Here is a 24,318-nt window from a genome sequence, read left to right as displayed (position 1 = left end):
CGCTTTTACCAAATCGAATTTATCAAAAACGGAAGTTAAAAAGATTTAATGGTTATTTTAACTGCCTTTATGTTTGATAGTCATTCTGAGTCTGATCTCTAACATAAATTCCTTTACAAAAACGCAATTTTTTAAGCTTTTTGCTCAAAATGTTGTATTTTTGAAGAGAAATAACCATATTTCAGTGGTTAAATTAAGTAGAAAAAGTAAATATATAATGAAACATTTTTTATCCATTTTGTTTGTTTGTTTGTTTGTTTATTGTTTGTTTGAAAGCATAGGGTGTGTTCTTTAATTTAATATAATTTGTATGTTTATATATTTATAGAAAATGATTTTTCCTGCAAGGAATTTTGTGAAAATTTTGTTAAAATCACAAAAATGCAGGTGGCCAACTTTTCTCAAAAAGGCTGGCGGTGAATGAGTTAATTGCTTTAAATGGCTATCCAATATATCCTCAAAAAATAATTTACAAGAATGGAAGAAAAGGTTTGTACTGTAAAAATACTTTATTTGTTACGTTGTTACATACAGGAGAAAAAGAATTTACAAACCGCAAAGTCTCCGCAAGGTTCAGCACTTGGACAGCGTCAGTTTTTTTTAGCATTACTTAAAAATGTTTCTCATCTCACCATATCCAGAGGTACAGGGTCATATACAATAAATCCGTGAGGTAGCATTTAAAAACATTTAAAAACAGATGCATTTGTTTAAAGTAAAGCATTTATTTACTTACCAGGCTGCAGGTGAAGCAGCTCTTTGTGCCTTCTAACGTCTCATAATTAGTCCTCATTTATGTCCAAGAGACTCAATAATAATCTTTCACATTCAATCCTTTTACGCATCCTCAGGAGACTGGGTAGGTCTTTCATATTTAAAAGCGTTTTTGTGCTGCTGCGCATTCATGTATGTGTTAAAGGAATAGTCTACTCATTTTCAATATTAAAATATGTTATTACCTTAACTAAGAATTGTTGATACATCCCTCTATCATCTGTGTGCGTGCACGTAAGCGCTGGAGCGCGCTGCGACGCTTCGATAGCATTTAGCTTAGCCCCATTCATTCAATGGTACCATTTAGAGATAAAGTTAGAAGTGACCAAACATATCAACGTTTTTCCTATTTAAGACGAGTAGTTATACGAGCAAGTTTGGTGGTACAAAATAAAACGTAGCACTTTTCTAAGCGGATTTAAAAGAGGAACTATATTTTATGGCGTAATAGCAGTTTTGGGAGTACTTCGACTCGGCGCAGTAACACCCTCCCTCTCCCATTATGAGAGTGAGAATGGGAGCCATAAAATATAGTTCCTCTTTTAAATCCGCTTAGAAAAGTGCTACGTTTTATTTTGTACCACCAAACTTGCTCGTATAACTACTCGTCTTAAATAGGAAAAACGTTGATGTGTTTGGTCACTTCTAACTTTATCTCTAAATGGTACCATTGAATGAATGGGGCTAAGCTAAATGCTATCGAAGCGTCGCAGCGCGCTCCAGTGCTTACGTGCATGCACACAGATGATAGAGGGATGTATCAACAATTCTTAGTTAAGGTAATAACATATTTTAATATTGAAAATGAGTAGACTATTCCTTTAAGCAAACCCGCGTTGTCGTCCTGTTTCGGCGCATATTACTAATGCGCTCTTTAAATAACAAAAAAACATATTGCGCCATTGACTTCAGACCAGGTTTTTGTTGATCAATGGCGTAGTCTATTTTAGTTGCCTCAAAATAGCAACGCGCTAACAATGCGCCTGAACACACGTCATTTTCAGACCAGAACACCCATGGGTGTAAAAGGGGGCGCAAATGCATTTGCTATTTAAACAATGCGGCGCTAAACGTGAAAATTATAATTGCGCAGGGTGTAAGATAGAGCCCATTATCATAAATCAACATTAGTTTCAAACGTTGTAGATGTTCAGTCTTGCCAGTTATAATCTACGCGTTTTAATATAGTCTAAATGAGTAAGAAAGCAGATATTGGGCCAGAGGACCAGAATCACATACATTTACAAATCATAATGAATAGAATGTGATGTTCACGTGCATAAACGTCTGCGAATTCACAGCCAGAAAAAGCCTTAATGTGAAACAGCAAATCTGTGTAAGTAAAGTAAATAAATTACAATAACCAAAATTAGCATTTTTGTAAAACTGAAAAAAAAATCCAATTATTTGCTTTTCAATTGTAAAATACTATTAACTCTTTCACCGCCAGCATTTTTTAAAAAAGTTGCCAGCCAGCGCCAGCATTTTTCATGATTTTCACCAAAGTTTAATGCCTTCCAGAAAATGTTCTTCTTCAGATATATAAACATACAATATACCAAATGAAAGAATAGACCCTCTGCTTTCAAACAAAAAAAAACGTTTCATCCTACCGTGAGTAGTTCTTTTGTAATCAGCTTTTGAATATGGGTAGGTTTCTGCAAAAACACCACATTTTGAGCAAAAAGCAGAGATAACTCCATTTTTGTGACGGACTTTTGATAGAGTTCCCATTCAGAGCGATCTTTAAAACAGACACGGACATGCAGCAGCTTGTCAGAGGGCAATACTTCCGGGTTGTATAAGTTGCGGAAGTGCGCCACCTGGTGGATAAAAGCGGTATTGCGGAAAGACGGAATATCTCGTCATTGGCGGGGAAGCGTTTTCTCTTAATTGACGAGATATCTCGTCAATGGCGGGGAAAGAGTTAACTAAGTAGAATAACTTAGTAATTTGATTATCTTTTCACCAGTTTGAAAACAAAAAAAGAGAAAATCACATTTTTCGTTTTTATATTTATTGGTTAGAAAAGAAAAATGAATGGACGCAAAAGTACACGGACCACAAGAGAAGGATGATGGGGTGTATATTCCAATAGACACATTAATGTAAATTCAATATTGAGGCTCATGTTTGCATCTTTGTGTTTATATTTCAAAAGATTGCTCTATATGGCTAAATAGTCACATTGTGATTTCAGTGAAAGCTGATAAATACAGAGGGCTGGACAGTGGTTTCATTGATTAAGTGAGTAAGAACTGACCATAGCTTAACATTAATTTAGTAACCCGAATTGCATTGTTGAATACAAAGGAAAATGGTAAAAATACAAATATTTTTAATGTGGAATACTATGAAATTATTTTCTGTTAATCATCTGCTGTGTTTGCTTCAGGTAAAGAGGTGGGACAGGACAGAATGCTGACAGGACAGGAGGAGGTGACATTCAGGTTAGTGACAGTACATCAGGGCCACCATTTAATTTAATGTTAATTTGTTTGCTTCCAAAATCAATACTTGACAAATCTTTACAATTATATCTGCAAAGCTGAATTTCTCATAGGTGGATAAACTATGACAGCAATTGTGAAGACCTTAGACGTGCAGTATATGGTTCTTCTCACAAATTGATGTTTACTCACTCCTCTTTCATTTATATTGATTTGACTTAATTTTCTTGGTAAATAATAATTGGGATATTTCTAATATAATATATTTTAAGTACATGCTTAGAACATATCTCATTTGCTTTGTATCTAAATGAAAAGTACCTCTTTAAAGTCTAAGCTATGTTTCATTTTATTTAGACATTCAGCGCAGACATTTTCATACAAAGCAACTTGAGGAAGAAAACAGAAGCAGTTAACCATAAAAGGTTCATCTTCTAATTGTTTATCTTACTGTCTGTTTTAAAGTATGTCATTATGCTTTTAATTACTTAATTATATGGCTTTTGCTTCATAACAATTATTGATTTGCATCTGTTTTCTTTTATATAACAGTGGGCTGCTGTAATGTTTACATCTATGGAAAGAGGAGCTGAGAAGAAAAGAGATGCTGGAAAGCAGTACTTCTTGTTGAGGACAATCCTGAATAGGAACACTTTCTCATACACCTAGATTATTATTAGTGTTTGATTGTTTGTTTCATTTTTATGATTTGTATTGTTTTAATTTTTCGTTTTATTTGAAATAACCTAAGTTAGATTCATGCTAATACTTTAACTGGACCTTGTATCTTTGCTGGCTGGCTGGCTGTAGAGTTGGTTTCACATACACATGAAGTTTCTATTTAACTAACTTTTAAGTTCAGTTTGGTTTAAACTTGTATTTACCCATGGTAATTCATTTAAATTTCAATTCATGCTTATATATTAATTTCAATGAAAACTTCTGTATTTGTGTATAGCTGGTAATTTGGGCAAACTATGTTTCACATACCAATGTAACTGTCACAAAGTTTTTTTTATTATCAGTTTGTTCTAAACTTTTGTTGGTTTACTAACGATGAAATTGCTTTGTAATTTAAGTTGTTGGTGTTAGATTCATGCCAATAATGTATTTGAACAAACTAGTATTTTGGTTTATTGCTGGCAGTTCAATGTTGTAGTGTTATTGACTTGTGTGTTATTGATTAATAAAAACGCGAACAATTGGAAAGTAATTTTTCGTGTGATTTACTTATTAATATAATTTGGGCAAGATTAGGCTGAGTTAGGGCTCAGTTTTGGAAGTTCTGGTTAAATGCTGGTTTTAAAATGGTTGACCTATGGCTGAGAACTGGTACCGATGTTAGAACCTGTTCTGGCCCACGTTTGTGCCGATTATGGGCTATTATCTGGCAGAGACATGGGCCAGCCCTTGTCTGTAATTCAGAACTGGGCCACTGTAGGGCCGTCATTCTTCGCTGTATGTGGGCCGAGGAAAAACAGGTTGTGTGGGCCGGAGCTGGGCCGGAACAAAATTGCTATCTGGGTACGTTATAAAATTGATAATAAGTGTACAATTTCAATGTCCTCACATTTAATCAAGTATGCTGTAATGTATTTACTGTAAAGAGGGATGCATGACTAAAGAAATGTAGTGCACTTAATGTGTTACGTCTACTACATGTGTTTTCAATTAATCTTTCAAATGAACAACTTCCCGTTTTTAATATGCACTATCATTTTTCTGTTACTGTATATTAACTGTAACAACCTACTGGACTCTAAAACTGGAATTTTTTAAATATTTAGATTATAACTTTTTTAGGATTGGCCTATATAAGAATATTTGGTAACACTTTACAATAAGGTTCTGTGATGTTTGTAGGTTATAATCAGTAAAAGAAAATAAGCAGAGACACGAGACTGTTTTTACTTTCTTCTCTCCTTTTTTTACTTCACTCTTCTCTCTTCCTCTACTGCCATCTAGTGGCTACACAATCAATCTGCAGACACAACATTTCCCCTTTTCTTGAAGCATTTTGGGTAAGGTACTGTCATGGAACATTACAACTTAGTACCGTACTATATTTCCATTACTGTAAACAATACAGAATTAAAGAATTTCAATATTAACCAATTAGCTTTATCTATAACAAGTTTTCTAGCAAAACAAATGGAGTATTAACTCCTAGCATTTTCTCTAAGGAGTATCTTAATAACATTTAAACTAACTCAAGTAAACACCCAAAACAACAATTAACCTAATTGGAATCATGACTGTTCCCACAGCCTCTACTGTATCTATTTCTCTAACACAAAGTCCTTCAGCCAAGCTGGCTGTTTAGGAACTCTCACACTCCTTCTGGGACTCGTTTGCTGTTCATTTACATGAGCATGGTGCTGTACACTCATTTTTCCTTCTGGTGTTTCTCCCAGACTTAACAACACCTCATTTGGAACTCCAGTGAGGCGAGACGCATTCCATTTCTTCCCATCTTCCAGCAGGAAGGTATTTGGACCCACTCTCTTTTTCACCAAACAGGGAGCAGTGTACTTTGATGAACCTTTGCGAACATGCTCAGGTTTCTTAATACGCACCCAGTCCTTTTCCTTGAATGTGGGTACCCTAGCGCCTCTCTTTTTGTCTGTATAGTCTTTACATTTCTGCTGTTTACGAGTCACTGTATCTCTAATCTCCGAATGTGTCTTAGCTCCCATGCTGACAGGCAGGACATCCAGTTTTGTACGCATCTTGCAGCCACGCAAAAGCTTGAATGGTGTAGCCCCTGTGGTAGCATGTGGCGTAGCATGAAAATGATGCAAGAATTGTTTCACAGCTGCCTTCCAGGGCTTCTTTTCTTGAATTGCCGATTGGATACATTGTTTCAACACTTTATTAAATCGCTCCACTGCCCCGTTAGCTTGTGGATAATATACACTGGAGTACACATGCTGAATGTTACGTTCCTCCAAGAAATCAGCAAAAGCCGTAGAGGTAAGTTGTGCACCATTATCAGACACTAAGCAGTGTGGATTGCCTTCTCTACTGAAGATGGTGTCCAGGAAAGTGGTTATGACATCCGTTGTCACATGTGATGCAAAAGCTACTTCTGGCCACTTACTGTAGTAGTCTACCAGTGTTATGGCGTAGCGGCAATCCCAAGTAGCAGACTCAAATGGTCCCACAATATCGATTGCTACCTTTTGCCATGGACCATTAGGTAGTTCCACAGGTATGATAGGTGCAGGTGCAGGCTTGGCCGTTTTGTCGTTTAGCTGACAAGTCACACATGAGGCAATCAAGGTTTCTACGTTTTTGCCCATTTGCGGCCACCAGTAGAGCTCGCGAAGTCTTTGTTTAGTCCGTACAATGCCTTGGTGTCCTTCGTGAGCTAAATTCACCAGTCTTGTGCGCAGAGACAATGGCACCACTAGGCAATGATCACCCCGCATAATTAGCGGACCCTCCACTGAAAGCTCATGCCTAATGTGAAAGTAAGGCTCTAATTCATGTTTCACTGACTTCTTGTTTTTAGGCCAGCCGTTCTGAATTTGTTCACGGAGTTGGGTTAACTGAAGGCAGCTCTCTGATGCAGAAGCGAACTCAGAGGCTGACAAAGCAGGTAAGTGAGAAACAGTGGCAACCATTTCTGGCTCGTCCGTTAGGTCACTCGTCTCAGGTAAGGGGAGTCGAGAGAGGCAGTCTGCTGTGGTGTTGTATCTCCCCGGGCAGAATGCAACATCATAGGAATAGCATAACAGACGGGCTGACCACCTAGCAATTCGCAAGCCAGCTCTTCCTGTGCCTTTTGATGTCAGAAGTGTTGTAAGGGCTTGGTGGTCAGTGCGCAAAACAAAATGTCTACCCCATAGATACGTCCTCCATTTTTCAACACACCACACGCACGCCAATGCTTCCCTCTCCACAGTCGAGTACTTCCTTTCAGCTGACGAAAGAGTCCGGGAGGCAAATGCCACTATGCGCTCAGTACCATCAGCGTGTAGCTGAGAAAGAACTCCTCCCACACCATAATCAGAAGCATCAGTACTCACGTAAGTCGGCAATCGGGGATCAAACAAAGCTAGAATGGGGCTCTTAGATAATAGTGTCTTCAGTGTGGCAAAACTTTGAGCGGCCTTATCAGTCCAGAGGAAGTTTGTGTCTGTGGAGGTTCTTAAAACTTCCCGCAGGGGCTCAACCTCTGTTGCATAATCAGGAAGAAATTTACTATACCAAGAGGTGAGGCCCAGGAATGAGCGCAGTGAGGCCATGTCATGGGGAGCAGGCGCATGCACGACAGCGGCTACATTATCGGGGTCAGGATGTAATCCATCTTTAGAAATCGTGTGCCCCAAAAACTTCAAGCTTTGCATCTTAAACTTACATTTCTGCATGTTTAGTTTCAGACCTGCTTTACTCAGACAGTGAAGTACTGCTTTTAAGCGAGTGTCATGGATGTCCTCCGTGTTGCCATAAACAATTAGGTCATCCAGGTAGGCTTGAACACCTGACAATCCGTGCAATATAGTCATCATCATCTTCTGGAAAGCAGGCGCGGCCGAAGCCAATCCATACGGAACACGTTTATAACGGAACAACCCGTCATGAGTAATAAATGCCGTTAAATCACGACTTTCAGGATGCAATGGAACCTGATGGTATGCTGAGGCCAGGTCTATGGTTGAAAACACCGTTGCCCCACGCAGTTCTGCCAACAGTTCCTCTATATGAGGCAAAGGGTGGCTATCTACAACTATAGCCTTATTAGGCTCCCTTAAATCGATGCACATGCGAATGTCACCTCCTTTCTTTCTTGTCACTACAATTGGGGAGACCCATGGAGATGCATCCACTCGTTCGATTATGTCATGCTCCAACAGTCTTTTTAGTTCGTCCGAAACGGCTTGTCGGACTGACAATGGCAATCTTCTCAGTTTTTGCTGAACAGGAACGAAACCTTCTTTCACCTTCACTTTGTGTATGAATCCACTTGCGCATCCTACGATGTGCACTGGCAGTATTTCAGAATTCTCCTTAGTAATCACTGTATCACCTTCAATGCGGCAGTGAAGTGCTTTCAGCAGATCCATCCCTAGCAAAGGTGAGCCTGACTTCACGACGTAGAACGTGCCCGCTGCTGTACTACCATCATGGTAAACATCTGTAGAAAAACACCCCAACACTGGAATAGGCTCTTTAGCATAAGAAACTAATTTAACTGTTGCTGGATTGAGGGTGTATGAAGCTAAATGTTTACGGTAAATGCACTCGGGCAGTATGGATACTGATGAGCCTGTGTCCACAATTAACCTGACTGGCTGACAATATCCATCATTAGTTTTAATTTGTACTGAACAGAGAATTTTGTCTGTCACCGTCTCAGGGTCATTCATGTATAATACAGTGAGCTCTGGTATCACAATCTCACGCACCTGTTTCTGTGTTGATCGGCAAACTTTGGCAAAGTGCCCAACTTTTCCACATGAATTACACACTGCTTTGATCGCTGGACATGAGGGTTTGTTAGCCAGATGATTTTTGGAACCGCAACGGTAACAGGAACGGCGCTGTTTCGCGTTCTCGACTGGCCGATCTGACGAAGGGAAAGGAATTGACTTTCTGTCCCTTTGTTTAGCATTACGGTGACTCTGTATAGCTCGTACTTGTGAAGTGTCTGAAAGAATCTCAGAGTTCTTTGATGCAGTCTCCATTTGTGCTGCTATTGAGACGGCTTTATTCAGTGTGAGGTCAGGTTCAAGCAAAAGTCTGTCCCGAACGCGCGAAGTTGCCGCTCGCTCCAGGAGCTGGTCGCGTAGCATTTGTTCTTCCATGTCTCCGAAATCACATGTAATCGAAAGCTCACGTAAAGCAGCCAGAAACTGATTAATAGTTTCGTCAGTTCGCTGTGCTCTTTGCCTAAATTTGTGTCTCTCAGCGACAACATTAACTGCAGGAATGAAATGGCTTTTCAGCGCAGCGACAGCCGTGGTATAAGTATTGCCCGTGTCTGGTAAGGTATAAAACAGTCTTTGTCCTTCTGTGCCCAAAGCATGTAGCAGAACAGCTCGCTTTCTTTCCTCTGGCCATGCGTCACCAGTAGCATCGATGACAAGTAGGTAATTTTCAAACATTTTGAGCCAAACGGTAAATGTAAGAGAAGGCTCACCAGGGCATGGCAGAAATGGAGCCGGTAAAGGAACTGAAATCGACATCCTCGTCGCCAAATGTGACAGCTAAACTCGACAGATAACTTCCCTGCGCCTCGTCCATTAATTGTATATAGCAGGAAAAGTTATCAGTCTCTTAAAAATATAAGGTGTGTGAGTGTTTAAACTGACTGAAATGCGTGTATCTCACAGTGAATGCATGAGACTTGAGAGCCTGGGCGAATGTACTGTTGTTTCTCCGCGATAAACTTGTCCTTTACAAACATTGCAGCTTGCAATCTTAATGTCCTGCGCACAAATTTCGAAATGATCTTACACAAAACACATGTTTGCGAATGATAAAAATGTAGTCTGTGCACGTGGGTGGACTTCCGGAAAAATCGGCAAAAATACAAAAATGGCCGGTTGCCGATCGCGCAAAAACCGTCCGGTTCCGATCTCTGGCCGGTCAACCGGTGCATCCCTATAGCTAACTGATGTTAACTAATGAACCTTATTGTAAAGTGTTACCATATATCACAAAGTTAGGCTATGTATTTGTCAGCATGGCACATTTAAGTACACAATGACACTAGACTAAAATTAAATGGGTTTAAATTAAATTTAATGTAGATTTCTAGACTAAAATCTCATGACATTAAGTTAAATAAAATTAGACAAAAACTAAATCAATTCAGATGACAAAAATATGACTAAAACTAAATAAAATTTTAGTCAAAAGACTATGATAATGTTTAATCTGTGTTTGTTCTGCCAGGTCAAAATTTTGAGGTGTTTGATTTCTTTTCTATATTAGGAAGTAAAAACTCATAAATAAACTTTCTTGTTTTTCACTGACCTACAATGTCTCTTTGTGTTGAGGACTAGTGCATCTTTGAGCCAACATTCAGTATGAGTAAAATACTTAAGTACTTTTAAATTGGGTTAATTTAATACTTTTACTTTAGTAATTTAGTAATTTTTACAGTAAGGTATCTGTACTTTTACTCAAGTATGGATTTCAGCTACTCTTTACACCTCTGACATGTTCCCATGCAGATTTGTTTTCTTTTGTTAGTCATTCCTCCTACACTACGTGAACCAAACAGGATGTGTTATTAGGATTTAACCTCATCCACCAGTAACTCAATTTCTGTGTATGTAAAGTTCCTCTTTTATGCTCTCTTTGCCATTATTGCGATGAGGGGAAAAAGCACAACCATGTGACTTATAACGGGAGGTGTTGTCACCATATATGGTTCATTGGAGGCGTTTCGGAATGCAAATGACCATGAACGTGCACGAGCATGGTGCTTAAGAACACATGGGATTTATCATCAAGGATTACTTACTGATGTGCGTACGAACCACGTGCGCACGTTTGATAAATCCTGATTTTTTGTACTTGCGCACATACTAAATTTAATTTGTAGGTAAAAATATAGAACATTTTCTACGCAATGTTGATAAATGAGCCCTCTGAATTTTAACTTACATATCACCCCTGACAGGGCAGCAACTGAATAAAGACATTTTATTTGTCGGACTTCATTCTGTTAATCTCATTGAATTTATTGAAAGTGTTAATAATAATAAATGTTTGTTAATAGTAAACAAATTCTGTGTGTCAAGACATTGAATTCGACTTACAATGCTTATCAAAAGATGCAGGATAATAAATGAAACTCTTTGGAACAAGAGTGTGGTAGGGACACATTAAACCCAACATCAGCTGTCTGGACAGAATGGCCAGTTCAAGCAACAGTAACCAACCAACCAGGATCATATGCATTTGAGCCAAGAGTCCTCAGATTGTATATTATATTGTATTACCAGACATTCATGCGAAATCTGATGTAAACAATAGACTATATATGTCACGGTAGGAAAATCCATTGTTTTCCTCCGTGTCATGTTTGTGTGTGTGTGTGTGTTTGTCACTTACCCCTGCCATGTGCTCGTTAGAGCAATCCCATTCACCTGTGTGTTGATTGTCTCGCTCCAGCTGTTCATCATTACATCATCTCCATATAGACTCACCTGACTTTCTGTTCCCTGCCAGATTCTTATGTTTGCTCAGTCCCCGTGTTGCTTGGTTGTTTCGTGTGCTTTGGATTACGTGTTTCAGTTGGATGTTTATTGTCGTCGTCGTCTTCGTGTGGATGTTCCGTGTCAGCCTGGATTTCACCACTGCTCACCACTCCACCAACGTCGCACTCAAAACTTCAACTTCCACCGTAGTCATCGTCACCATTGCCCACCACAACACCGGACTGGATCACTTCCGCATTGACTCTGAATACTCTCTCTTTGTTTACATTTAATAAACATTGTTTATATTTCACCTGCAATTGCTTCCGCCTCATACATATCATTACAGAAGAATCTGGCCAACATGGAAGCAGCAGGTGGTCAACCGATTTCCGCGTTGGAGGAGTTTCTCCAGCGGTCTCTGGCTCGTATGGATCATCAGGATAAAACCATCGAAGATATGCGGAAGGCCGTCCAGGTAATGGTGGCGAAGGCTCCGAGCTCTCTCAGCGATCTCCGGACATCACGCCTCCCACTGCGCCACCCATGCCGCCCGCACCATCTTCACCTCCAGGGGGTAGTTTCACCCCGGAACCTAGACTTCCTATCCCGGAAAAATACTCTGGTGAGCCCAACTATTGCCGACTTTTCTTTCTCATTGTTCCTTACACTTTGCCCAACAGCCCCGGTCATTCTTTCTCGAAGAGACGAAGGTGGCGTTCACACTCTCCTTACTGACAGGCAAGGCTGCCCTCTGGGGGACGGCGTTATGGGAAAACAAAGACAGCTGTTGTTCCTCGTTCGCCTCGCTTGCAGAAGAGATGAGGAGGGTTTTCGATCGCTCCGTCGCCGGGAGGGAGGCCACCCGTCTCCTCACGGATCTTCAGCAAGGGGAGCGGTCGGTCTCGGACTATGCCATCGAGTTCCGCACCCTGGCGGCGGAGTGCAGGTGGAACGAGGAAGCGCAGTGGGATCATTTCCTGCATGGGTTGGCGGATCGGATCCAGCGAGAGATCATTACGGCGGAGTTACCGAAGTCTCTGAACGGGTTGGTGGATTTGGCGATCCGGGTTGACGCACGCCTTTCCACCGCTGCCAAGAGGAAGACTCAAGGCTCGCCCCTACGTCAAGCGGAGTTTACGGATCCGTCTAACGAAGTTTCCGCCGGTGGTCTCTCAGATCCGGAACCCATGCAGGTGGGTCGAGCTCGGTTACCCCGGGAGGAGAGGAAGCGGCGGAGATCCCTGGGACTCTGTATGTACTGTGGCGAGCCGGGTCATCAATGTCAGAGGTGCCCGGTAAAAGACCAAGCCTGATAGTAAGACAGAGGCTACTATCGGGCGGGATCTCCGCACAGAAGACCTCTACAACATCCACTCTCCTTCCGGTGAGACTACGGTGGTCTACTACGTCACACTCAGGGCACGCACTTCTGGATTCGGGGGCGGAGGGCAACTTCATCGACAGCTCACTTGCACGTAAGCTCAAGTTACCTTTCATTCCACTCACCCACCAGATTGCGCCCTTCTCCCTAAATGGACATTAGTTACCCACTATCAAGTACACCACAGCACCCATCACACTCATCACCTCTGGAAACCACACTGAGACTATTTCATTTTTTATTACTGACACTGCTCTCTCCCCCATAGTTCTTGGACACCCTTGGCTTCACTTCCATAATCCAAGAATTGACTGGAAACTAGGTTCGGTTACCAGCCGGAGCGAGGAGTGTCATAAGTCTTGTCTTGTCTCTGCTTGTGTTTCTGTGTCTGAGTCTGTGTTTCAGGGGAAAGCAGTGGATTTGGCTAACGTGCCCGCGGAGTACCACGACCTGAAGGAGGTGTTCAGTAAGTCGCGGGCTGATTCTCTTCCTCCTCATCGTCCCTATGACTGTGCGATAGATTTATTGCCAGGTACGTTTCCGCCTAAGGGCAAGTTATACTCTCTGTCCGTTCCGGAGATGGAGGCCATGGAGAAATATATTTCTGATTCTCTGGCAACGGGGTTCATTCGCCCTTCCTCTTCTCCAGCGGGGGCGGGGTTCTTTTTTGTGGGGAAGAAGGATGGTTCCTTGCGACCTTGTATTGACTACCGAGGGTTGAACAACATCACGGTAAAGAATACATATCCTTTGCCGTTGATGTCTTCTGCCTTCGAGAGGTTGCAGGGAGCGTCCGTCTTCACTAAATTGGACTTACGTAATGCATATCATTTGGTTCGCATCAGGAAGGGGGATGAATGGAAGACTGCATTTAACACCCCTCGTGGCCATTTTGAGTATTGCGTGATGCCTTTCGGTCTCACGAACTCGCCGGCAGTCTTCCAAGCACTCGTTAATGACGTGTTGCGAGCAAGGTTATTATAGTTTTGCTTTTTTAAATTAGTTTTTATTTTAGTATCGTTTTCAATTTTGCTTTAAATTTAAGTTTAGTTTTAGTTAGTTTCATGAATGGTTTTGTTAGTTTTAGTTTAGTTTTTATTTTGCAAACACATTTCTATTTAGTTTTTATTTTATTTAGTTTCAGTTATAGTTTTAGTAATTATAGTTTAGCAGCTAACAGCAGCTAGACTGTCTGACATATTTATTAGTTAACTGAGGTTGCTGTCAGCCTCAGCTAACCTCACATTCATAAAGCGCCATCTACAAGTAAAGACTCCTTAAAAGTTTGTAAACATTGCAACGTCTCCAGGGTGGGCGGGGATTAGTTAGAGGCAAAAAGAGGCGCGGACGCAATGCTGACAAGCTTAAGCCAGGACGTTTTAGGGATTTATTAAACATACATGCAGAAGAAGGTTCGGAACTGTCCAAATATGTAAAGTTACTGACTCTGCGTGACAGCTATTTTTGTAAATTAACTCTGTAACAGTTAGTTCTTGTATCTTGTTCCCATTGGAAACATTTTAACCAGGTTTTGGATATTTCCTACATATGAAGTATTTTCGGCTGGTTTGGGAAATTTTGTCAAGGCTTATTGTCCAATGTAACCTATCGCTGGGCTAACTATGATTAGCAATGGGGTTTATTTTAAGAGATCATTCAAAGGATGGCACACACATCTATCGCTGCATGTTTGTTTAACATTTAAGCTAGCTAGTGCACTGACGGTTGACTTATCATCACATATAAAACAGAAACTTTCTGATTTGTACTAGATAAGACCAACACACCAATACATATGCATAGATTATTTTACCTGATATGAAGTACTGCAAACACGAGCATTATTGCGATCGTCTCCGTCCATTCAACCACAATTGTCTTCTTTATTTCTGTGAAGGAATGTCTGCCGGGATCCGGTAAAACTTTAGTTTTGAACGAAAAGTGCGGTTACTTCTGTTTTGGCATACAAAAACACAAGACGACGACATTTTAAAGTAAAAACCTCAAACTTTTAGTGCGCTTGCTATGAGTGTTTTGCCTCCAGCTAGAGAGGTGACGTCACAGTGACGTAGGCGATTAAGGGGTCTATTATAAAGCCTGTTCAGATTTTCCGCCACAGGATGAGAGCTTATTAATTACGAAAACAAATACTTATTTTTGATAATTATTATTTTATTTCAGTTAGTTTTTCAATAAATGTTGCTCGTTTCGTTTCGTTTTAGTTTTTCATTTATTATGAATTTTTAATTTTATTTCAGTTAACGAAAATGTTTTTTAGCTGATAGTTTTAGTCCAGAGGCGATTCTAGGGTTAGAGCTTTAGGGGTGCTGAGCACCCAATGAGCTCCGCTGCCACCACCATGGCCGGACTTACCATTGGGCTTGAGTGGGCTTGAGCCCAGGGGCCCCGGCCAATAGGGGCCTCCGTGCCGGCTTGCGTTCGTTTGATTTGCTCAGTCGTTTTCATTTTTTATTTTACAGCCTATTGGTTGGTGCTGCATTTAATTCGTTAATATATGCCAGTCATCTTGGTGCTGAATATGACGCGCTGAGTTTACTGCTTTTGAAACTCATAGATGCTAGTATAATAGCGAATACGCGAAATGAGAGTCCTAAATGAGCTTTACAGATAACGAGAAAGAGCAACGCGAAAATGAAGCGCTCCGTATGAAAGATTACTAGAGTAGGTTTTGTAACTCTGTTTTTTCTTGTTTGTTTGTAATCTGACGTGATACGCAGCAGGTATACGCAGTATACCCACTAGGAAAGGTCAGATTTCCATATACCCATTTAAAAAAGTGTGAAAATACTTAACAGTGTGTGACACTTTCATTCATAAATTGACATCTGAATCACTCACCATTCGCATGCTCCACTTGCTACTTTGGCGGGTTGAACCTCATATACAGTCGGCTATTTGATATTTGGTACATTTGACTTCATGCGGCACTGCGCGATCCGATCATTATATGAAATCAAATGATCACGGCGCAAAAGTGACTGTAAAGCAGACGGGGGTATTCATGTGGTTCAACAACAGCCAAAAAAATGACATCAGAGTACCGCGAGAGCGATTCGAGAAATCATACGGAGAAGTCTGCTTTCTAATCGCTCTCGCGGCACTTTGACATCATCACCAAGTGGTCTGCGTAGCGCCACATTAAATCCAATCTGCTCGCAGTCTGCAGCTCACACGACACTGTAACCAAACTGACTGTGAACGAGTGGAGCAGAGCTACGAAACATAAAATCCGGAGAGTTAACCACGCACATATGATTATGTCAACATTTAAATCATCAGTCCAGTTTATTACTTCATCTGGAGGTGAGGATTCACTAAATTATGGGCATGTTGATGTCCTGATGGTTTTTGATATAATCCACTAACTAGCCTACTGAACCTGTAGTTTCTCTTTCAGCATGTTTGCTTGTGCTTAACAGAATCACAGTTTAAACTTCTGAAAAGTGTTCATTTTTATATCTACGTTCAAGGTTTTAATGTATTACGTTTATATCAGACACAAAAATTAATGAATGATCATCTTCTCCACTTTGGTTTTTGGTGTCTAATATTACATGAAGGTCTTGTCATAATTATTAAATAACATCCTAAAATCTTTTCTTTTCACTGCACCACTTAGGCTATATGCACAAAATACGCTTGTTGATTATGTTTATAACTTTATATGGTGTGTAATAAGGTGAATGTTAATCAAAACATATCATTCTCTTCTTAAGCTAAGTCTAACACAATGATTTTAAATGTTGTTATGGGGTATTTTTTAATGTGCATGATTAATTTGGATTTGTGACATCCCTAAAATACATGATTTAATTTTAGACTGGGCTTATGTTCTGCTATAGAGATATAGGGGTAGTTTCCTAGTCAGGTTTTATCCTAGTCCAAGACTAAAATGCATGTTTGATCTGTCTTAATTTAAACACATCTTGCACTGATATCTCTTAACATTGTCTCAAGATGCACACCAGTAATATTTTTTGTAAGGTTTGTCTGTAAAAACTAATTGAATGCCCTAATATAAGCTAGCAATAGGTCTAGTGCTAGATTAATCTAAACGCTGTCTGGAAACTTCCCTAAAATGTAGTTCTATGATATATTTTTTATTTTAGGTTGTTTACTGTATGTGCACTCTCAGAGAATAATTTACACAAGCTGTCGCTGGGGTGGTACCCTTTCAAATAGTACACTTTTGTACTGCATATAATATCTATATATATATCTGTACCTAAATGGTAAATATTAGGACCCATTTAAAGGGTACCGTCCCAGTGACAGCTTTTGTACCTTTTGTTCTGATAGTGTAGGGCCCAAAATTTATTCAAGCCCAGGGGCCTCCACCCTGTTAAGTCCTGCCCTGGCCACCACCCGCTCTTTTTTCCTACAGAAACCAATAATATGTATATTGTAAAATAGCTTTCATTTTATAACATTGGTTCAACTAACTCCAAAATAAAGATTTTTTGGAGACCTTTCAGGCATGAAAATGGGTCAGGGGTGAAAAAGATGAGAAGAATATTACCCCTAGGGTCCGGGAGCATGCTCCCTCCCCCTTAGAATTTTTTTAAAATTACATATTTTAAAGCATCAATCTGGTGAGTTTTCAGATGCATTTTTTGCCAACCTTTTTATTTCTAATTAATGGTGAGCTAGCACATTTTTGCCATTAATGCCATATTAAAGTCTCAGGACAAAAGGTGGGCTACACCAGCAGTGTGGGTATGGCTTTATGTGAATATACAGTGTATCGTTTGCCTTTGTCAAAATGATAAATCTCCTAATTTATAACTTTTATGCCTACAACATATGGTAGGTTTATTAATAGTTTGTTAATTTGCAGCTTTTCTTTTAACAGTCCTTTAATTGAACCATTACCTTTACTATATGTCTAAAACAAAACACTTGTGACTCCTGCACTAAGGGTTAAAGACGTTATCACCTTCATATTAGTCTACATGTGACAAACTAAAAAAATATTTATTGTCTAGTTTGATAGTCAGACAGTTAGTGATTTCATTTCACACATAACTTACCGGTAGCCTACTGGTGGTATACAGTGATATGTAGTTTGTTTTCACTCTGTTCCAAACGCCATGTTTTCATGAGGACTGACCAGAAAAGACGCCCGTGATGTCATGTTTACATGACTCCCGATTGTTAAAATAAGTCTCAAATTAACGATAAATCATACAATAAACTTTAACAACGGAGACGAGACACACGTATGCAACTACCCACTGAGACGCACTGCATGCGTCTTGCGGAAGAACATTGTAACCGGCGCTACTTCTCTCCGTTTAAGTCTATGGACGAGTCACCCAGGTACTGTGCTACTCCGCAGCGCGCGGGTACCCGCCGGACTTAAATAATCCGAAAATAAACACTTATTATACGTGTACCATGGTGATTCATTATAAGACAAAAACACGACTTGAAAGATTGATTCGTGATGTACTCGCTCATTATAAACATAACGTAAACATTTTGTAAGATTTGAACAAAAAAGTTGCATCACAACAGTATCTGATTCTCACTCTGCGTGTGTTTCACGCTGAATGACGAACGGGCTAAGCGATGCAGGTACAGAGAAGTAGAAGAGGATGACACCATTTGCTAAGCGGGGAGGTTTTCATTTTCTACCTTATTATATATTTTAAACCACAAACTACGGAGTATGTTTTGGACATTATTTAACCTGGTCAAAGACGAACAAACATTTTAGAATAATTAAATTTCTTGCCCCAAGTTTTAGGGGTGCTGAGCTCCTTTTTAGGGGTGCTGAAGCACCCCTAAAAAGGGGCTAGCCTCGCCCATGTTTTAGTCTTAGTTTCAGTTTTCGTTTACGAAAATAACCTTGGTTGCGAGACATGGTAGATCAGTTCATATATGTTTACCTGGATGACATATTGATTTTTTCTTCGTCTCTCCAGGAACATTTGCAACTTGTACGACGAGTGCTTCTGCGGTTGCTAGAGAATGGGCTTTTTGTCAAGGCGGAGAAATGCGTTTTTCATGCACAGTCTGTTTCTTTTTTAGGACACATCATTTCGACTGAGGGTGTTCGCATGGATCCTGAGAAAGTTAAGGCTGTGGTAGATTGGCCATCCCCAGAGTCTCGCAAGGCCCTGCAGAGATTTCTGGGGTTCGCCAATTTTTACCGGCGTTTCATTCGCAATTTCAGCCAACTAGCCGCGCCTCTGACCGCTTTGACCTCCCCTGGTTTGACGTTCAGGTGGTCAGACGCAGCTGAGGCTGCGTTTGCCAAACTGAAAAGCTGCTTTGTTTCAGCTCCCATTCTCGTTACCCCTGATCGTTCACGTCAATTCATAGTGGGGGTCGACGCGTCAGAGGTGGGGGTAGGAGCAGTGTTGTCCCAGCGCGCATCCTCAGACGGAAAGGTGCATCCCTGCGCGTATTATTCTCATCGTTTATCTCCTGCGGAAGTTAACTATGACATTGGCAATCGAGAGTTGTTGGCGGTCAAGCTAGCACTGGAAGAATGGCGTCACTGGCTTGAAGGGTCGGGTGTACCTTTCATTGTATGGACGGACCATAAGAATCTCGAATACATTAGAACCGCCAAAAGACTTGACTCCAGGCAGGCTCGGTGGGCATTGTTTTTCGGTCATTTCGATTTTACCCTTTCTTACCGGCCGGGTTCCAAAAACATCAAACCCGATGCTTTATCCCGTCTTTTTGAGCGTTCCGATCGCACTGCTACTCCCGAGCCCATTTTACCGGAGAAAATCATTATCTCCGCGCTCAGATGGGAGGTCGAATCGAAGGTTTTGACAGCCTTAGAAGGGGTAACGCCCCCGGCTCGCTGCCCACTGAACCATTTATTTGTGCCGGAAGGGTTACGGTCAGACGTCCTCCAGTGGGGTCATGGTTCCAGTGTTGCTTGTCACCCAGGGGTTAGTAGAACTAGGTTTCTAGTCAAGCAACGATTTTGGTGGCCTGGTATGGCTCGTGACGTCCACGACTTCGTCTTGGCTTGTTCGGTTTGCGCCGTTGGTAAGACTTCCAATCGTCCTCCAGATGGGTTACTTTTACCGCTGTCTGTCCCTTCGAGACCCTGGTCCCACATATCGCTAGATTTCAGTACCGCCCTCCCACCCTCTAAGGGTAATACGGTGATTTTGACCGTAGTGGACCGGTTCTCGAAGGCGACTCATTTCATTCCCTTGCCCAAATTACCATCAGCCAAGGAAACAGCGGTAGCTGTCATTGACCACGTCTTCCGTATACATGGCCTCCCGACAGACGTGGTCTCTGACAGGGGTCCCCAGTTTGTGTCCAAATTTTGGCGAGAGTTCTGCAAATTGCTAGGGGCGACTGTTAGCCTTTCGTCCGGGTTTCATCCCCAGAGCAACGGTCAAACCGAGCGAGCCAATCAGGACGTCGAAAGGGTGTTGCGATGTCTGGTTTCCAAGAATCCTTCGTCCTGGTGTCAGCAACTCTCAATTGTGGAGTACGCACACAATTCTCTGCCGGTGTCATCTACGGGCATGTCTCCATTTAAGTGTAGTTTAGGGTACCAACCACCTAATTTTGTCAGTACTGAGTCAGAGGTGTCGGTTCCCTCCGCACACGCACTAGTCCAGAGGTGTCACCGCACCTGGACCAGGGCTCGCAGAGCCTTGATCCAGGCGAGGTCGCGCACCAAGGCTAAGGCCGATCGCCACCGGTCGAAGCCTCCCCGTTACGTCGTCGGTCAAAGAGTGTGGCTTTCAACCCAGAATATTCCGATGCGTTCCGTCTCGAATAAACTTGCTCCCAAATTTATTGGCCCGTTTTCTGTTACCAAAATCATTAATCCGGTAACAGTGCGTCTTAGCCTTCCTCCTGCGTATAGGAGGGTTCACCCCGTCTTTCATGTTTCCAAAATTAAACCGGTGATTTTTTCCCCTCTTAATCCGCCTGCCCCGGTTCCCCCTCCGCCTCATATCGTTAATGGGGAGACCACATATTCGGTTAACCGTATTCTGGACTCCAGACGGAGGGGACGCGGATTTCAGTACTTGGTGGATTGGGAAGGTTACGGTCCGGAGGAGAGAAGGTGGGTTCCTGCTCGGGACATACTGGATCACCGCCTTATTGATGATTACAATCAACAGGTAAAGCAGGCTGGGAACGTCGAGGGGCGTTCCTAGGGGAGGGGGTACTGTCACGGTAGGAAAATCCATTGTTTTCCTCCGTGTCATGTTTGTGTGTGTGTGTTTGTCACTTACCCCTGCCATGTGCTCGTTAGAGCAATCCCATTCACCTGTGTGTTGATTGTCTCGCTCCAGCTGTTCATCATTACATCATCTCCATATATACTCACCTGACTTTCTGTTCCCTGCCAGATTCTTATGTTTGCTCAGTCCCCGTGTTGCTTGGTTGTTTCGTGTGCTTTGGATTACGTGTTTCAGTTGGATGTTTATTGTCGTCGTCGTCTTCGTGTGGATGTTCCGTGTCAGCTTGGATTTCACCACTGCTCACCACTCCACCAACGTCGCACTCAAAACTTCAACTTCCACCGTAGTCATCGTCACCATTGCCCACCACAACACCGGACTGGATTACTTCCGCATTGACTCTGAATACTCTCTCTTTGTTTACATTTAATAAGCATTGTTTATATTTCACCTGCAATTGCTTCCGCCTCATACATATCATTACAATATATCTATATTTCACGGATTATATGCATTTGGGCAAAAATGGTAATTGGATGATTTACACATCTGAAACAGACTGGATTCGACTTGTGATCAACACAAAGGTAAAAAGTTTATTTTAGCATGTTGTCATCCAGACTTCTGCCACAAAATACTACATATGATGATAGAACATCTGTATCTCAAAACGGCTTTACAGGGGGTATGGCTTAGCTAAATGAGATGTAAATGAGCCCTATTGTCTCTCCTGGCAGCGAAAAGTGTAAATTTCCTTCTCTATTTTCTTGGCTTTTTGTTTCTTGAATATGTTACATTCAACTGGCCACAACTTCTCCAAATCTTATCAGATTTCCATGTGTTACACATCGTTGGAAAGCGTAGAAACTGCACTTTCAGAATTTGTGAATAACTCAAAATGTCCCAGATCCGACTTGTGTCCCTAATTTCCGTGACTGGTCACAATTATGTTATCCTCTTGTGTGGATGCCAACATGACAAACCCACAGAGGGCACATACATTGATGTGCTGCCATATTTGAACTTATGGTGCTAGTTTTTGTTTAAAATAAAACTCATATGCTATATGGATTGCTAAATAAGCTCAAAATCGTAATGGTTTTCTCTCACAAACATATCACTTCAGAAGACATGTTTAACCCAACAATTTGGATTACCTTTATTGACGTTTATGTGATTTTTAGCGCTGTGTCATGTTGACTCCTATGTAAGAATATACAGTGACAAGACAGCATTTTGATATAACATTTTTAATTGTGTTCAACTGAAGAAAATAAGTTATATACATCTGTGATGGCATAGGGGTGATTAAATTATAAAAAAAATAATTTTCTGGTGAAATATTCCTTTAATCAAAAGTGTAATAATTTTACGCAAACTCTCTGCTGTTAATTAAAATTCATCTATCTTAGGAATGTTCACAGTTCTGTGTTGCTCAATGTGTAGCTCTTTGTATCTGTAATACTTTCGTCTACGGTAGTTAGATGGAATTGGTTCAGAGCAGACTTGGGTAGAGACTTTAGCCCATTGTCTGGCTCAACTTGACCTGACCTCCCTGGTTAAGCTGATGTATTGTGGCCTGCAAATCGTTTCAGCTGAGGGGGCCAGTTTCTTTGTGAAGCAATGGAGAAAATAACTTTTTAAAAAGAGCATCCCTGCAGTCTTGGGAGAGGTAGATCAGATTTGTTTAGCTGCTCCAGACAACTTCAAATATGATGTCTGCTGGCTTGAGGCAGCGAGAAAAGGAAAGAAAAAAATCATCCAATGCTGAGAAGTTTATTGTTGCTTCCTCTGCACCAGATGAACACCAAGCTGAAATAATGAAAGGATACACTGTCACCAACACATTTGAAGGGTTGTTTTATTTTAGAATTTATTTCCATATTCAAATTTCTCTCTATCTTTCCAGTAGTCCACACAGGTGCAAGAAGCAGATATGAATAGAATGGAGCTCCAGTGCCAGTCCTCACAGGCTTAGTAAGTTATGTTTCATAAAAAGTCTGACAATTCAGCAGCAATAAACAACTTGTTTTCTAGATGGATCCCCACTGTTGTTGATAGGGTTAAAGGGAAACCTGCTGATGCTTAACATTGGTTTCTAATCACATTTCTGTCATGTAGCAGGCCCAGGCTTGTACCTTACAGGTATCTGCAAACTTGTCTCAGCCCTATTTTCTCACACCCTCTGTGGTCTTAATAGTCTGGCATCGTCACATTTCTTTAGCAGCCGACCCAAAGACAACCTCAATTTAAAAATGTAATTAACCCTGACATCACATAAGTTCTCATTGCTATACATTCAAGGTCTTAAGAGAGAAAAACAAAAACAACAAACAAAACACAGCCAACCAGCCCTCAAAGCAGGGAAAAGCAGGAGACAAGCTATGCAGACACTATTCTGTCCTACAAAGGCAAAAGACTTTAACTAGCTAGACCACAATCTAGTGAGTTAGTGAGGCTTTTGTAGAGTAGTATTGGACAATACATTTTAAAGCAATAATTGGTGCTTGTAGATTGTTGAGCTATTTAAACTACAGACAATTTTATGTGCAAGTAAGTGTCTGACAGGCTTGTCCCAAATGGATCCATAAAAGGAGAAACAGGTCATTAAATTGCTTATGGTCTATGAAAAGCCAGTCAGGACATGTATGACTCTTGAAAATGGGCACAGCTCTTGTTTGTGGTCTCCCACAGCTCAAGGTTTGGGTACAGGGTGGGACATCAATCATTCCCTTACCGGCAAGGTGCCACTGCTTCATTTCCTGCTGGAGCTTGCTGAGCGACACTTCCAAGTGTCTAATTACCACTGTGGAACTAAAGTCACACCAGCGCTCTCCAGTGAGGAGTCCTAGCCTCTCTGTGAACCACATAGCTAATTGTTCCATTGCTCCCCTAATGACATAGTCAAAACAGAACCAAGGAAACACTAAAAGATAGATACCAAGCTCATGTGATAGTTTTCATTAACCCTGCTCTTTGTGTTCTTTTATCTACCTTCCCCTGAACTGTGTAGTGAGGTATTCAGATTATCCACATTCTGTGCTAATTGTCCAAAGTTCCTCATTAGACTTAAATCCAATCTTAGATCAACTTGCTTAGACTTCAGGGATTCTATGTTCACAACTGTGGTTAAATAAACAATCAGGTATTCCACTTTAAGCAGAGGGAAAAACAGAAGAGTAAACAACTCCTTACTTGAAATAAATAACTCCAGCCTTTGCCCAGCATGCATGCACCAATCTATAAATAATGTTACTCAAAAATGCTACATTTTTTAGCTTTTATAATTTGAAATGTATGTCCAAGTAGGTTCAGACAAATAGGGACAACTTCATTGTTTAGAAAATTTGAAAAAA

The sequence above is a fragment of the Misgurnus anguillicaudatus genome, chromosome 8 (assembly GCF_027580225.2).
Source record: "Misgurnus anguillicaudatus chromosome 8, ASM2758022v2, whole genome shotgun sequence".
NCBI classification, from domain to species: domain Eukaryota; kingdom Metazoa; phylum Chordata; class Actinopteri; order Cypriniformes; family Cobitidae; genus Misgurnus; species Misgurnus anguillicaudatus.
This window is presented reverse-complemented; position numbering follows the sequence as displayed.